This window comes from Semicossyphus pulcher, unplaced genomic scaffold, assembly GCF_022749685.1.
Source record: "Semicossyphus pulcher isolate SPU_LCO1_2020_fin unplaced genomic scaffold, fSemPul1.0.p SCAF_12, whole genome shotgun sequence".
NCBI classification, from domain to species: domain Eukaryota; kingdom Metazoa; phylum Chordata; class Actinopteri; order Labriformes; family Labridae; genus Semicossyphus; species Semicossyphus pulcher.
The window spans coordinates 2952706-2970948 of NW_027211626.1; the positions used below are offsets into that span (position 1 = coordinate 2952706).

Genomic DNA, 18243 nt, shown 5'->3' on the forward strand with positions numbered 1-18243 from the left:
AACAGTAAAACCCTCCAATCCAGAGTTGTTCCCTGTTATTATCGGTTTTTCCAGCTTTACTTTTCAGCCCTTGTTTCTTCCCTGCGTCTCTGTTCTCTCCGTCTGGTTTAGTAAACTGGCGACGTTGGTATTTTAATGCGATTATCAAACAGTCTCAACAAATCACAGTCCACTATATGATGTCTATTTGCATCTTTTCTTCATGGTCTTCAAACCTCTTATTTGTTATTCATGTGTCTGCCTACTTTATATCTTATTCAGCAGAATGTTGCTCTCAGTTTGTCCACTTTCTCTGTTATATTGTTAAAAGAACAACCTCATACCTTGAAATCGAACAGAAGAAATACCTTGTTGTGAACTGGGAGCAGGTAAATACTGTTATATAGATGTAAATGTGCCACCGAGGCACTAATGCGAGCCGCTGTGCAGCAGAAATCTACATATGAATAACTTCTCTTCTGCACCTTTTGACACAAGTTGAAAACACTCTGACAAGGATAATCACATCGTCAGAAGAAGGTGTTTAAGGCCCGCCCCGCCGTACTGCATTACCGCCTAAATTCTATTATAGCGAGATTATCATGACAAAAATTGAATTACAGAAAATCTATATTGAGTTTTTCAGCCTTAAAGTGTTTAAAGGTCTTAATATGGAGGCATCAAAGGTCTTCACTCATGCCAGGTTTCACCTGCTGGGTCCATGCTGTTGTGGCAGCTTGCCAGAGGAGACACTGATCAAACTGGAGCTGCAATTTATAGTTATAATAGTCCTTAGAGTAGAACATATATATATTTAACATGGGGAAGATGTTTTGCTTCAAGGTACCTGAATCACTTACCTGGGAAGCATCCATGGGAGGCAAGCAGAGCTGCAGCGGCATGGTCGCTATGGGAGGCAGCATGATTGGTATACTTGGGTGCCCTTGCCTGAGCTCGACCGCCAACATCCAAGCCAGACTGAATCCTGCAGGGAGCGAGGGAGGAAAATAGGCAGGAACAATAGCAGCGGGCGGTCGAGCGGTGGAGGAGGAGTTGGCCCTTGAGAAATACGGAGAATTAAATTTGAACTGGAAGGGAAACCGAGGAGGAGAGGCGGCGCGACGAGCAGCATTCTGATGATGAGGATTAAGATACAGTGAAAAGGAGCACGGGGACAAAAAGATATGAAGACAGAGTTTTCATAAGAGCATTAGGGGGGCAGACCAGCTCACTTTAATTTGAGGTCATGATGTCATTCAGGGGAGATGAAAGGGCAGAGATGGGAGGCACAAGATGAGAGCGGGGGGACGTTCGCTCTGCAGTCTGATCCTGCGTTAATATCAGCAGAATTAATTAGACACTGTTCTGTAATGTCATTTTCCGTGTGGTCTGTGAGTCAGGGACCGTCACAACATACACACACACACACGCAGGCAGTAGGATATGAGAAGTCGCCCCGGACCCTCTGAGATCTGGCTGTTTGCTTATTTGAATGCTGTGACTTCCATTCCCCCGGCCCTGCAGGTGGCTGTAATGATAGACGGTTCACACGCTCTGGCCCACTTTCTGCAAACTGTCCAACGCCTGTGTGAGAACGAGCTGCTCTGCCCCACGGCACAGGACCTGTGAATATTTGATGCTTGTTGTGAATGGCCTGCAGTGAGGATTCTGGTGTTATTAACAATCAGGCAAATGCCAACCAACAGAAAAAAGTCCTAGAGCTGCTGCCTCTGTACAGTTTCTGTGATAGTTATTCTGTGAAGCCACCAGGTCTTCCTCCATGCCTCAGGCCGAGCTCAGACTGCAGGGCTTTAGGTCCGATTTACACCAAACACACCTCTCCGGACAATTAGGGGGGACGAATCTGGTTGTTACCGTTGTTTGGATTTGTAAACTCACATTACAAGGTAGTTGAGCAGGACCACAAGAGCCAATGAAAGAGAGGAGGCGACGAAGCCACTGACTGTGTTTCCACATTCTAGCACTGATGCTAACGTTAGCTAGCATATTACAGTTGATAGGAAACAAATCAGTAAAATCTCTCCTCCAGGTCTACAACAACTAGCGTCTCCCAAAAATGTCAGATCACCTGAGATGGTACATTGCTCAAGCTGTTGTTTTGCGTGGATGCCGACATGTTGTCAAGCTGCCGCTGTACGGCAGGGTCGGATTCAGGGGGATTTTTGTTTGGTATTTCATCTGTTTAAAAAAGATTAAGTTCACGCGAAAGATTTGCGAGGATTCCCACTCAGGAGCTCAGTCAATGAGCCGTATACATTAGCCCAAAGAGCATAAGAAGATATGAATACAATCCCTCAGAGAAATGTTAAAATTAAATGATTTATATTTTAGTACATGTCCTAAAAGTCTTACTGTCTTACATCTCATAAACTCTTTGTTTAAAGTGACCCTCTTCTGTCATTATAAGTCTATTTCAAAGGCTAACGCTCTCACTTTTATGGAGCGTGTTGGACTCTGGTCGTTACCATAAGTATCGACCACATTCCCACATTTCATATAAAAGGATGGACTTAAATGTGATTCACATTGTGCTTAGTTCTCCATAATGTAGCACAGGTTTTTCAGTTGCACAGACTAAATCTATTTAAAATGTCCTTTGATGTACCAAACTCTATTTGTGTTGCAGAATAAACTCCTCCTAAACAGAGCGTTAGTTTTTTTCAGGTAGATCAGTCAGAATTTGAAGTCTAGGTCGCAACTCACTGAAAGCGGGACTCCGTGAATACTTATTACTACAGTGTGACACAGATCTGCTGATATTGATTTCATGCTGCGGTGGAAAACATTTATACTGCTGCGAACTTTTGTCCACTTTACACTCCTGTCTCAAACTAGCAGCCACCGGTTGAGTTGTATTTATTATATCTAAATTAAGGGGATTTTTTCATGCATATGGAAGAGGCAATGATGTAAAACACTCAGGACCACCTCGGACACCAGTGTCCAGGCTGATAATGTTAGCCTGCGTGTACTGTATGGGACTGAAGCTCCTAATCTCCCAGCAGAGGGCCGAGCAGTGGGAATTGGAAGCAGCTTAATTGGGACTAGTCATGCATTCGTCTTGGACAAAATCCACCCAATCCAAATCATTTCTGTGTCACGTTTGCTTCGTCTTGCAGCACTTAAGTAGAAAGCCATCATCACAGTCAGAAGGAATTGAGGCCATAAATCGGAGCTCTGCTACAGAAAATGTCCACACGAGGAAGGCAGTGTGTTCCTCCGCTCTGAGTGAGTCAGTTGCTGTGCTGCAGCCTCCCTTCAGCTCCTCCAGCAGTGTCTGCTCCGCTCTCGCTCTGAGTGGCATTCATTAGCCCAGTTTTTTGCTCTGCCATGTCTGCATGCCATATGTCCGCGTGGACCGCAGCGGAGTGAGACTCAGACAGATTCGCTGACGCAGCCAAGAGGGCAGAGAGTCACACCTCTGTGGACTCCACACTCTCCAGCCCTCTCCGCGGACCGTGCACTGATGAGGCCAGACAGCTAATCCTGCAGATTGATAGTTGAACGATGAGCAGGCGAAGAGCAAGCTCTGGTATTCTTGGTAATTTCATAGAGTTTGTACCTTCACAGTTTGAGGGCCTTACAGACGCTCAAAGAGAGAGCGAGCTGTCAGAGTTGCTCAGAAGGAGCATTCCCAGGCCCCGCTCCATAAATAACAGCTGCTGCTTCAGGAGGAATTCATAGATGTCTGTGAGATGCCGTCCGCTGCCCCGAACGTCACCTCACATGACAGCAGAGACTGAAGCATCCGGGGTTAGCTCGGCATCATGGGAATTATGGTGAAACATGCTCTCTTGTAGCTGTTTTTTGACCATTTATGGCAGCAGCTGTAGTATTTACTGACACTGTGCAGGTTATTACAACTACCCCAGAGGCTATGCTTCTCAATATGCAGGGAGGAAATGTAGTAAAAGTTTTATATGAAAGGGGATTCTTCAAATTATATATTCATGACATGATGATCCAATTATTCATCCATTTTTACCGTGTATAGTTCGCCCTGCTCTTCCATCCTTTCCTGTAGTGTGACAGTAGATATTCTTTGCCTGCACAATAAAGCAGAATGTCACCACTCCTCTGTCCTATTAGAGCAAATAATTCAGCAAATTTAACTTCACTTCATGCTCACTACAAAGCTCCGAAGATGAGAAAAAGCAGCCCCTACAATCGAGATTAATAACTACCTGACTGCCTTGAAATTTAAATTTGACATTTCACTGCATGTTTTCCTTCAGCTGACATTTAATTAATCTGTCCCTCAACCGAACGAGCAGTTTAAAGCTCCTGGTCTTATGCACCTTTCAGGATTTTAGATAAAATACAGGGTGAGCACTTAAGAACTTGAAGGAGTGCAGAAAAGATGTAATAATGCACTTTTTAGGGCTGTTACAGCCTTCGACAGGGATTCATCAGTCGATCTCTCTGCAGACTAGAAGCCTTCCAAAAGGGAGCACAAGAGAGTTGATGCAAAGATGCAGCTTGAGGTGAAAAGGACAGGTGCACGATGCAAACAACAGAAAGTCAATTATTGTATAATAACCCACTTTTTACTACGAGCTACAACTCTTGCTGTAATGCTTCAAAAAATGTTCTTTTTCTTGGAAGCATTACTCGGACATGACGCACACGTCACCCTAAGAATACCATTATCACTGTTTTCTATCACAAGTACATAAATCTGTTTAGAAATTACACAACTTTTAAAAATCCTGGGTACATTGCACTGCTAGAAGCTGCGTCTACATACTTTTAATGGTGCCGATTTGCCAAATATAAACACATATAAGCTGTTTTAAAGAAAGAAAGTGTCGACACCAAAATAACTTCCTGAATAGAAACAATTAGAACATTTAAATCTGTATTTCTGCATAGAAATGTAGAATCTGTAGGCAGGGACGTGGATTTTAGAGACGGCAAGTGTTCTGGTTTCTGTTTGTAGTACGCTTGTAGTCTGAGTAATATTGACCAATCGCGTATCGGCAGGCTGCAGGAAAAACAGTCCGTGTGGAGAGCAGGCAGAACGTAATGCGCTGTGATGACATCCCGGCTCCCATCAGCGTCATCTGACAACGATTTAGCTTCTTATTAATCTCTATGAACAGACATCTGCAGCACGTTCAGCTAACAATCTGCTCTAGATCTAATATTCAACTTGAGATGAATTCCCTTGACGCGGCGTCACATCATTTCCCGACTTCCTCGAATGCATCAGAAATGAACGATCTGACCTCGTTCAACAAACGAGCGTTTTAAAAGTTGTTTTCAGACCTGACAAAGCTTCATGTTGACTTTTTACTAATCTGCATCATGATGTTGTTATTTCAGCAAACTTAAGAGCCGATAATTAAAGTCACAAGAAGATCGTTTCTTTTTCTCTAAACAATGCAGCACGCGGAAAAGGAAGCCTTGCCTGGAAGTCGTTTGTCGCTAACCGCTGGCAACATGCCGACATGTTCACCGTTGTCCCCAGAGGCTATATCGTCGTCAGACTGTAGCTGATGCGATCTGAGATTGGAACATTATATGCCCCCGGGCAGCGCTGCATTATGGGAGCAGAAGTTAAAGTCTCAAGCCAAAATGTAATCTCCAAATTGCTTGTTTTTGTGTCAGTAAATGACTTAAAAATATTCCAATAATCAAAATTCTAACCCATTATTTTCCCTTCCACTGACTAACAGTTAATCCTCTTAACATTTTAATGCTACCTTGAGTTTCTGTGCACAGAATGCTTAAAAACCTGGAACATAAGCGGCATTATGTACCTGAATATTTGTGAGCAAGATGTTGGAAGTTGTTTTGCAAACAGAATAAATGTGTTAATGCACCATGAAAAGATAAGTTACATTGTGCAGAGTTTGTGTATCTGCCTCTCTGATGTAACATAACTCGGGGGTCAGATTATAAAAGTGAGGCGAGAGATGAAGCAGCTGAGCGAAGAAGTGGAGCATCTTGCAGCCTTCAGCATCACAGATGAAATAAATTGGTGATGACCCACTGCTACTGCTCATGCTCTGAACATGATATTTTAATCAATGTGTGTTTTAATAAAAGTGATCATGAACACTGAATCTGAAGGGATTGTTTTTGCTGCCTCTTTAATGGAGCGGTTTTATCTCACACCGAGAGAAGATGGCGTCTGACAGGCTTCCCCGAGGCCAAACGTTTGTTTAAACCTCAGAAGAGAATCACTGTTTATCTGTGGCCTTGAGCAGCTTCAGCACAAACAGCACGAGGTGGTCGTCACAGAGGACCCCTGCGCTGTGTCACAGAGAACAAACGGTTTATTTCTTGATTCAAAACAAGGGTTTTCCTTCACTATAATTAATGGATCCGAAACAGATGGAAGTGTTGGTGCATATTGTGGCTCTGCTCTCAGAGGGGATCTTGCAAAGAGGATAACTATAATCCTGAGACCTGTAGATGGAGAGCATGTATTCTTAGGAGAGCTGCATCGATTAGTCAAACAATCAATCGAAAGAAAATTATTCAGCAAATAATTTAATGATGAAGGAATCGCTTTTGAGATTTCTTAAACAATTAAAACAAGTGCCGGTTCCAGCTTCTTACAGTCGTTGGCTTTTGATAAACGGAGCAATCTGAAGACCTCGTTTGGGCTCTGGGAAATTAATTAGCAACTTAGTCGATCATGCAAAATAATGGTGAGTTGCAGCCCTTGTTCCTAACACACTAGCGGTGGTGTGAAGAGAAAGAAAGAGAGGATAAAAGAAGCAAACAGTGCTTATTCAGCACGATTGATTGGTGTGATACATGTGATGTGAAAGGGCTGCAGACCTCCACCTTTTCACACTCCTGATTCTAATCATGGGATCACCATCAGACCCAGGGTAGGAGTGAGTATGCATAGAGTCCATTCCTTATATGCATTTATATGGATGTCAGTAGGGTCTCTGAAGAGAAAGAAACAAGTGAAGAAGAGAGAAGGAACAAGAAGAAGCTCCTTCACCTTGTCTGCTACAGTAGGTGAGGGGCTGAGTGTTGCGTGACCTGCACTGAAATTAACACTGACACAAGCAGCTAGTGCCATCTGCTGCATGAGCCATCAAAGAGGGGTCTCGCTGTGCCTGCAGACTGCATACATGCACACATACTGTATACACAAGCATTATGCATGCAAACACTATTTCAATTTCTGCATCGCTCTGATCCCGAAAGTGACCCGAGGAAGGAAACGCAGATACGGCTCCTCAGCCGGATTGAATCCTTCGAGGAGCAGAGCCGTGAAGCACAATGGCCAACGCGAGCTGTCTTCTAAGCTCAGGCGTGAAAGCCTGCACTGCTGTTTAATAATGCATGAGGTTCCAGCGTTGTTGGTCCCAGGGAGTGGTGGAGGGGTGATGGGTGGTGGTGTGGGTATGTGGGTCCGGCGGGCCCTTCTGAAGTAGCCCACGTGTCGTAGAAGCGGATTCATTCACAGCTGAGATCTTATCCCACGGATTAGCGCTCCATGAGCTGGCATTAATTAATGAAAGCAAGTCCAGAGTCTGAAAGGCAATTTATTGAAATGGAATGAGAGATTAAGCAGGAATTATTTATATCTTGCTGTAACTGGTGTGGGGTTTTGATGTTTGAAATAGCCTAATCAGGGGAAGGTTGTTTTCACTATCAACTCTGCATTGCAGTGGGGAGGTCAGACTGGAGCAGGCTTCTGTGGGGCGTGCGGTGCTCTGTCAAGGTTTCCCCTCTCAAATGTGTGAGCAGAGATTACTTAATACTGTGGCGTTCAAGAATGTGACTGCAGATTTCATATCTGTTAATGGCTTTTACCAGACGAGGAACACAACCGAGAGGAAAAGGCAGCGTTTTCTTTTCGTTACATAAGCTCGCTGGCGCTGAGGTGGAAAAATGACAGAGTGATTACTGTCACAGTGTACTCACATCCACTTTCTTCTGTAGCAATTGCTGAGTGCCCGCCTTATCTAGGTGTATATGTGCTTTTGTCTGTATTTCTGTGGGGACGGAGATTGTGAGTGTGTACGTGCTTGAAGGGATTATGAGTGCATTGGAAAGGTTGCAGCTGTGCTTCTCAACTTGTTAACCCCACTGTATGGCAGGTGTGTGCTGCGAGGAGCTGAGTGCGCAGGAAGTTGCTAACAGAGCAGAATATAGAGAAGGGAGGTGACTTGCAGCACCTGTGAGACAGAACACTGGGCACAATATGAACTTTACATACAGTGTTAGTTGTATATGCGGGGGACAGTTTTCAACAGTTTTCAAACATTTTACACTCCAAACATGAATCATTACAGCTAAATATGTATCCAAAGATTAATAACTCATGAAGAATAATCATTGGCATCTTGGCTCGGAGGAATTAGGAGTTTCCCCATTAAGATTTTTATGTGCTCAGTTCTGATTTCAATTATCAACACAGGAAGCCAAAGGGATGTTTGAGAAGATGTGATGCCTTTGCATTTTAAAGTGCCCTCCTTTCTATCCAAGGTAGTAAAAAAATGTGCTTACATCCCAAGTAATAAAATACAAATCTAAAAAATGGTGCTTTAATATAATTTGATAGTTAATTATTACTTGGAGAAAATAACACACACTGCACATCACTGGAAATGAGAGCAAGAGAGTTTTTAAACGGTCACAGTCAGCAGTCTCTTAATGTGCTATAAAAGAGTGATAAAGTAGATACATAGAAACTCTTACTGGGTTAATGAATGAAAGCATCGTCCACATTCCCCCCAGCAGCTGATGATATAGTAGATGTGGTTTATTTTCAATTTAATACCTCATAAACCTTCTTCTCCGACTAACAATCCACATGGCGGTAGTTCTTACAGTTGAGTCAGCAGGCTGTCACAGCTGATTATTGGTGATGTACTGTAAACTTTGTTCTTTGGGTTCAGTTATATAATGCGCAAAGTTTCTTATTTTTATTCAGCTCACTTAAACAGCAGGTGTAGTGGGAGTAAAATTCACCTTTTGCTATGCTGGTTTCTGCATTTGATCTTTCTTCTATTGCATCATCTTTACACCAGAGCAGCAACCTCCAGGGCCGGAAAAAATGCAGCTACAACGGAAGTGCCAAAAACTGCAGTTCCTCGAGTGGCCACTTGAGGCTGGCTCTAAAAGCGAGTCAATCCCTATTAGGCCCTATAAATAAAATGCCCAACCTTACAGCAGAAATAAACAAGCTTAAAACCTGCTAAGTGTCACCTTAGCCAGCGGTCCCCAACCTTTCTTCCTTGGAGCCCCACTGCTTGTATCTAAGAAAAGCTGAGCCCCCCTCGCCCGCACACACGTACACCAAAACAATAACGTGATTAATTCCAAATCTTTATTGGCAAACATAAACACCAATCAGCCCATAATTCCCAGAGGTCTGGCCTACAATGTAGGTACTATATTTAAATGAGGGCCAAAAAATTATGTTTTTTAATGGTTGAACAGATTTTGATTATCAAGTAAGTGCTTTTTTAATGATTTTATTTAACAAGTGAAAATCTAATCTTGACAATCTCTGTGCAGACAAAGCCTCGCGCACCCCCAGCAATCTTTGCCGCCACCTTAAGGGGGTCCTGGACCCAGGTTGGGAACCACTGACCTTAGCTACCAGCCACTAAACTTTACCCTTTGGGCATCTTTGTGTTGTTTGTGGCTTTTGGGATTTCTTCATGCAAATTTCTGGCAAGCAGAACGTCGGCCATGTTCTACAAGCTCTGGAAGCTTCTTTTGTCTGTTGAGTAAGCAACAAACAAGATGGCTAACTAGCTCATTTGCTAGCTAGTGAATTCACCTTGGGCGCAAACTGTATAACTCTGACAACTTGACGTTTGCTCGCCTCTCGTTCCTCTAAAAGGTGACACCTGTTCGTCTAAACATGGTCACCACGCTCAAAAGAACATGGTGGCAGCAAACCTGTCGAAATCAAGGCTTCAGAAGGGTAATTGACAAACCAATTTGTGACGCTACAGTGGCTACATCTATTCTTTTTGCAGTCTATGATCATCCCTCGTATGAAGGCTGTCCTGTCCTCCAGACTGCATTCATATTGATCTACACCAGTTTGTATTGTTATTCTCCATAGAGCGACCTCCCACTGACCCCACCATACGCTCCTCTCCCAGCTTGGCCTGTCATAGAAGCATAATGGAGCACTGCGCCTCTCCTTGACCCCAACGTTTATCAAACGACAGGGGTCACTTTGAAATTGATCCCAGCTCCTTTGATTGTAAATCTCATGTTACGACTTCTTCCAGTTAAAGAAATTAGAAATAAAAACAGATTGAAGCGTGTCTGATAAGCAAGCATAATATGAAAAGTAAATGTAGATGCATTTGTGCACTGATGCCTTAAATGAGAGTATACGCTAGGTGTATATGATCCTGTGAATCCACGAATGATTTCATGAGTGACTTTGTATGACCACGTGTTATCTGGACCTTAGCAGCGGTCCCGCACAGCATATCACCACATAGATGGATGCAGTCATTGTGGAGATAAATGGCAGAGGTTTCCACTCCCCCTGAAGGGCACCATGAAATGGAAATTATGTGAACGACATCATTCCTCAGCTCTGGTGTCTGTTGCACACACAGACACATTTTATGCCATTGTCGTCACCCAGAACTTCCCTGCAGTGTGTACGGAGATAAAAGGATGTTCAGAGGAAGACGACATTGTTGAACTGCTGAGTCATTTTGTGTTCAGATCCAGCCTGCACAACAGAGCTAGAGAAGCAGCAGTCCACATATTTTTTTAATCTCAACCATGGGTAGATAAGCAGCCTATAATTGTGCCCCAGGGGGTCCTGCTGCAGTTGCCAGTGGGTACATGGAAGGATTATAAAGCAGCACAACTAATTAAAAAAAGAAATAGATATTACAATTTGAGTGAGAAATATTTATTCATATCCTGAGCCAGCCATACCTGAGCATGACATTAGCGCTTTGAGAGATAGTGAAATCTTGACAAAGTTACCAGAAATTAATAAACAGTTGGAATAGTTATAGCTTAAAGTAATGAGAAAGTCTTGACATATAGTAAGCTAAAAAAAATGTATAGATGAATGAAAGTTAGATAATAATGGATAAACAGTTTAAACTGTTTGTTAAAAGTAAAGGATACACGATAGTTAGCCAAAAGTAATGGTGTTAAAACTTTTGGCTAAAACTAGTGGATACTTGATTGAAATAGTTAGCTTAAAGTAATGCATACATGACTGAAATGGTTAGCTAAAGCAGTGGTTAAACGGTTGAAATAGTAAACTAAAACCACTGGATACCTGACCAAAATAGTAAGCTAACAGTAATAGATAAACAGTTGAAACTGTTAGCTAAGCTAATGGATACTCAATTGAAATCCTTAGCTAAAAGTAATAGAACAGTTAAAAGTGTTAGCTAAAGCTAATGGTTACTCGATTGATTGAAATAGTTAGCTAAAAGTTATAGATAAACAGGTAAAAGTGCTAGCTAAAATAAATGGATACTCAGTTAAAATAGTAAGCTTAAAGTAATAAACAGTTAAAAGTGTTAGCTTAAAGTAATGCATACATGATTGAAATGGTTAGCTAAAGCAGTGGTTAAACGGTTGAAATAGTAAACTAAAACTACTGGATACCTGATCAAAATAGTAAGCTAACAGTACATAAACAGTTGAAACTGTTAGCTAACACTAATGGTTACTCGATCAATTGAAATCTTTAGCTAAAAGTTCTAGATAAACAGTTAAAATTGTCAGCTAAAATTACTGGATACTCGATTGAAATCCTTAGCTAAAAGTAATAGAACAGTTAAAAGTGTTAGCTTAAACTAATGGTTACTCGATCGATTGAAATCGTTAGCTAAAAGTAATGCCTACATGATTGAAATCATTAGCTTAAAGTGATGGTTAAACAGTTGAAACAGTTCGCTAAAACTAAAAGATACTCGATTTAAATAGTAAGCTAAAACTAATGCCTACGTGATTGAAACAGTCAGATAAAAGTGATGGATAAATAGGTGAAATAGTTAGCTAGACAATAGATAGCATAAAGTAATGCTGATGACATAGATGCTAAAGCTGATGAAAAACATTTCAAGTAGCTAAAAGTAATAGATAAATGAATACTACAGCAAATAGTTTAAATACCTAATGTAAGCTTAGAGTACTGCTCAAAAACCGAGCTCAAACATTAACAGTAGATTATTTGAAAACATTATTGTCGACTAACAAGATATCCACTCAATATTTAATGTTATGTAACAGTATAAACGAGAAGGAGCACACGACGTTTGGAGCATGATAGCCGGTGTTGATGAAGGGGTCCTTGAGCTTATCGGATAGGGCTGACAGGATCCACCGCGGTGCTGCATGCACTGTGGGTGTTTGTGTAGTCTAATAGAAAATTACCATAATAAGACATCATACATCTTGTCACTTGCACAGAACTCTTTTAAATAACCCAGTTTCTTTTCTCATCTGGAACAACACTGGCATTATTTTTTCATCCTCCCTGGAAGCAGCTCCTCTCCTCTAACAGTTTATTAATCTTTGCCAGAGGAGAAGGAGCCTAATAAATCTTGCAAATTTCTCCACATACATAATCTGGACTGAAATGAGAACAAGAATGTCATTAAGTTGCATGAATTCTACATGGAAAATGGAAAGCGGTTGCACATAGGGGAGATATTGATAGTGGGCAGAGCTGCTGCAGTTTGACTCTCAAAGGTTGTGTGTCGATTCCCTCCTGCAGGTTTATACAGTATGAATGTGCCTTGTTTTTTCTTCTTCCCTGAACAGTGGCACGTCTTTGTAACATTATTACATTGCTATGCTGTTTGAGGATGATTAATCTTCACTGCAGATCAATATTATACCTCTCTCGCGTGTTATACGTTATATGAGAGCAGGGATGGAGTCAGTATGGCACACAGCCTGGGCTGCAGCTCATAAGCTCTATATTTTCCTGAGTGTATTAAATTTATTTCATCTCCCACAGCATATACTGTTTAATCTATTGGGTCCCTGCTTTCTGCTCTCAGAATTGATGAGTGTTTTTATTTTAATTGAAGCAAAATGCACACACGTGGTTTGATGAAATGCAGCGGAAGTTAAAGCGCAGTGCAGATGAGATTTGAAAGAAGATCAAAACCAGCTCATCAGGATTCAGCGTGAGTAAGACAGAGATGGAGGGAGGGAGGGAGGGAGAGTGAAGGCGAGGGGCAACCCCCCTTTCTAGACGAGGGATTCCTTTACTGCAGTGATCAGCAGTCCCCCCTCCTCCCCTGCCTCCTCTGCCTCCTCCCCGACCAGCGAGTCTCCTGCTCCCTCTCTCCCTCCCTATTGATGCTTTCTCCCTTTCTCTCTCCCTTCCTTTCTGTTTCCCTTCATCTCTTCCCTCTCTCTCTCTCTCTCTCTCTCTCTACTTAGCCACCATCCCCGCTACACCACACACACACTACCGTCACGTTTCAGTGGGGAGGGATTGTCTGCTGCAGGGTACAGTATATGCAGCACATGGTTAGAAATGCAAGCACACTCGTGACTCACACGCTTTTACTCCAGCCTTCATTTATCTCGATCGCTCCCCTGCTGCTCCTCCATTTATCCTCGATTCCTTCACTTCCCCCCACATCTCTTTCTCTCCTCTCCTCTCATCCATCCATCTATCTACCCATCCATCCTCGATGCCCGTTTCTTCCTTTCTCTCCCTCTCTTAGCAGTATGACATTGATTCCAAGGTTGCTGTGCTATTGACTGCTGCTACGCTGTTAAATATTTCAGGCGGTGTTTCAGTGGCTGTGTGCCGAGGGAGAGGAGAGGAGGGGAGGGAAAAAGGGGGCGGTGGGTCGCTCTGCAACCACCGCTGACACACAGCCTGGCCGACAGATGGGTGGACAAACACACATATACACACATGCCACCTGCAAAGGTACATTCACACGTACATGTCACTCCGCAGATGGATCCACACACACACCAGCACCATATTTGCATATGTCTGTGTTGCTGCCCTGTGTCGGGGTGCGTGGGTCGGTGCTGCTGGTGTTGTGTGTATCTCGGTGAAATCTTTCCTCCTGGCTTCAAGCAGCTGAAGTTAATGAATGAGCCAAGCAGTGCTGGACCGCTCTCTGCAGACTGTGCAGTTATTTCAGACCAGCCAAAACGCCTTTCTCAGCATGTCATCTTATCAGAAGACTAATCGCTGTTTGGGCTTTTTATGGTACCACAGGACAGCAATCAGTACTCTCATTCAGACACCTAAACTCACATTTCAGCATAGAGTCAAAGCAACATTCAGTGTTATCGGGCCGGGTGGTGTCAGACGTTTACCCGTCCTGATGCTAAGACAATAAACTGTATATAAGAAGTGGTTTAAGGCTCTTGGTTTCAAAGGTGCCTTAACTCTGCTGGTTTTCTTAATGAGTTTTTGGGCTCAATAGCTTCTTTCAAGTCTTCTTTAATACAGCATGATGCTCAGTTTGTAAATGTTGCTCCCATTTAGAGTCAAATACACAGAAAAGGAGGGTATGCTTTAGGGCGGGGCTACCTGTGATTGACAAGTTGCTACCACAGCAGCCTCTCCACCAAGATAGAGACGTCATAATGTGTATCCAGTCTATCTGGCTCTAAAAAACCAAGATGGCTATAAAATGCCAAACTTACCTCTACAGAAGGCGGGTTCACAAACAAATGACATCATGGAGGCTTCGTCCACTTCTTTTATAGTTTATGGCTCACATACACGCTCCCGGCTGATCCCTGTGGTGATGTTCAGTTTACACTGGATCTGATTAAAGTCCTGCATCACTGCTGCCGGTACTTTTCAAAAACAATGTTCTCAATCTTCTTTAAAGGAGCAGTTCGCCCCTGGAAAAAAACACTGTCAGTCAAAGCTGGTGTTCTCTGTAATCAATAGAAGCAATAATATTTGAAATTGGCGCCACAGCTGTGGAGAAAGTTGTACAAACAGCTCGTGGTTTCGCCCATTCTACATTCCTACAACACCCAGCATGCATTGCGCCCCTCCCTCTATAAGGAACGGCCCAGTGAGAGACGCTGGAGTGAAATACTACCGTTTTCGCTGCAGGCAATGACTCAGAGCGGGACAGAATCCGAAATGTGACGAGAATATACCGGTGGATCGTCTAAAAAAATCTTCAGGTCTGCAGTCGACATTTCAAACCTGATGATTCTGAACGAGACATGACATCGGAGGCGGCGTCCTAGATTGAGGAAGTGTAGCTTAGCGGGCTCCCTGGCCTCCGTTTTTGCAGGGCCCATTGGAGAAGCGGATAGCGTCCTCCAAAGGCACAGAGCAAATTGCTTTTGAAAAGGTTGAACTGCCCCTTTAACTTCCTCCCTGTTCCTTTGGTTTGAAAAATAAGAAAAGAAAGTTTTAAAGAAGTGTTTATGTTCCCTTGAGAGACCAGCAAGACGGAAACATCAGAGGATTGAACACTGCCGAGGCCTCCGTCGGTGGACCGTCACTGAGCCTCTGAGTGGTGCATCGTCGGTGTTGCATTGCATGCCTGAGGACAATCTCTCCAGGAAAACAGCAGCAGTTGATTCCCACAGCTGACAACACACTGGTTAGCACCTCATCACTAATTAATGTCAATCCCCAACAATGCTCTGGGAGGAAAGTGGTGGGTAGCTGTCATTGTTGTTGTAAATCTGAACATTTATCCCATCCACATCGTCACTGCTTGTACATGCAGTGGGCTCACTTGTTTGGACAGTCTGACTGGATGCTGGATTAGGCAGCTGTAGAGATGTGATTGACAGTTGCATTCCCTGATTGACAGCCGGGACATTTAGTCAGGAGTGCTTGATTGGCGGCTGTGTTTGTCAGATCGATGCTGGGAAAACAGGTTGTCCCTCTGCTGCTGGCCAGGTCCTCTCACAAAATATATTTTCTATTTGACTCTGTGTTTGTTTGGAGCCAGCGAGTGCAGGCAGCCGCCAGCTGCTGTAAAACTTACTGAGAACTGAATAAATTCTAACTTTGTGCATAAAAAGTTCTGAAAACTCAACACAAATCTGACCCAGATCTCGGAAACACAAGCCAAGTCTTAAAGGCCCTCTCATGAGACGTACAGTGGAAGAAAAGATTGCATTCTGAGCTTCCCCTGTTGGTGTCTGTCTTACACAGTTATCCAGGATATCTGTATTGCTGAGTAGTGATCAAATCTTGCCTCAGCATCCAGACCAGTTCCAGTGCCTTGATCTTGCTTCTCTGCAAGGAATATTTGCAATCGTAGAAATAATATGAAACATGGTGCTGGTGTTCAGCTCAGTGCTACAGATCCAGAAAGCGTCGCAGGGACAGCGTATACACACACACACTGCTGTTCCCTCCGAAACTGTCAGTGTGAAGTCATGAAGGACGTGAGAATCTCTCAGTAAGGGTCAGACATTGCATGCATCATCATTAATCTGATATTACAACAGCTGTACACGGAGCGCGTGAGTCAGACTGAAAACCTGCTGGATGCTGAGTGACATGCAGTCGGGTTTGATTGAAAGCCTCGACACTGCTAACGTCATTTAACGTTCCTGATGTTGATTTTAATAGGGAATGGTTTCGCTTTAATATTCATTATCTATAATGCGTACCCTGTTCAGGGTGGCAGGGAGACTGGAGCCTATCCCAGCTGTCATTGGACTGATACATAGAGACAGACAGGCTTTCACAATAACACCTACAGGCAATTTAGAGTCACCAATGAACCTAACGAGCATGTCTTTGGACTGTGGGACGAAGCCGGAGTACCTGGAGGGAACCCACTCATGCACGGGGAGAACATGCAAACTCCACACAGAAAGGCCCCCTGCGTCTGAACCGGGATTTGAACTACAAACCTTCTAGCAAAAGTCACATGGCAACTGTACGCCTGTTTGTCCCCGGCATTAGCATCATCCGTGTTTTTAACTGCACACCATGTGGATCTATTTTCGGCTGCGGGAGTTGAGCATCAGTGAGGGGTGTTAGCTAACATTGCAGGTGTATGCTAACTGCTAACTCTTATATACCGGAAAATACGGTGTATAAGATGCACTTTTTTTGAAATCTAAAAAGTGAGCTGCGTCCTTTGTACTGGTGCGACCAATATACCAGTATAAAATGCAGAGAGGTATTTTATTGTATTACGGTATTTTACCCAGACGATGGCGCTATCCAGTTCTTAAGTGGTGACGTCACATCTCCGCATTAAACTGTTTCCAGGTCTGAGCCGCTACAACGTCTCCTATTTACAATATGCTGTAGTGCTGTTTTCCTCGCTGTTTTAAGCGAAGGAAACTTACTTTTCTTTTCTTTTTATTAATAAATAGCTACAGAAAACCTTTTTCCCTCTGGGTTGCCCCTAAAACAGACTGCGTCTTATATTCCAGTGCGACTTATATTCCTGATTTTACGATAGATAGCAAAGCAGTTTGTAACTCAGCTTCCAGTGACTAAAAGCGCTTCTGCTTCCTCCTCTGATCAGACGACTCCAACAAACCGTTCCCGACTGCCCCACCCTGATTGTCACGTTTGCAAATGAGCCCGGATCGTGTCAAGTTTTATCGGCCACACTTCAGCAGTCGTATGATGCTCTTAGCTGCACAATGAGCTGTTTTTAAACTATTTTCTCTGCTGGTTATGAAGTTTTATTTCCCCTTAGATTTTGTCGACGCTTAATGAGACTCTGAACTTTGATATCATATTTGCATTTTCAAGGTTTCGAGCCAAATTTCCAGAGGCTTTAATAAACAGTGTCACATTGTCGCACATTGCCTGGCTCCATGCACCACTTATTAAATCTGATGATCAGTCAGCAGAGTCACAGAGAAATGTTGGTGCTGCAGTGGAGGCATGTTTTGTTTGCGCATGTGTGCATAACTTAAACTTAAATCAGTAAATCTCTTGTTTTCACCCCCTGGCGCTCTTACTTGCTTGATTTCCGATGTCTCATCCTCACCGTTGTTCGCTCTGTGTGAGTGTGAGGAGATCTGACAGCCCGTCTCGTGCCTTTTAAGGCTCGGTTGCAGAAAACGTGACAAGCTCTGTAATGCAGCACATACGGACACTCCTACTTCGCTGGGATAATGGTATACTGTAGCAGCAGAAAAAAACGAGGGTTTCCCCAAGCTCTGCTACTCTGTTCCTCCTCCCCTCCTCCCTCTCTCACTCGCTCTCTCCCTCCTTCTCTCACTCCAGTCTGTGACACTAGTAGAGAATTCATACTGAACCACGTTGTTGTTATTCAGGCTGCATTTGGCTGCCTTCTTTCTGAGTCTCCCTCTGTGGCG

General features: G+C 43.3%; 1 protein-coding gene across 2 annotated transcripts in view; it reads left to right on the forward strand.

The window, feature by feature from the left end:
- The window catches only part of mcu (mitochondrial calcium uniporter), a 78459-nt gene that overhangs the window by 49947 nt on the left and 10269 nt on the right, over positions 1–18243 (forward strand). The gene's annotated exons all lie outside the window — the stretch shown is intronic.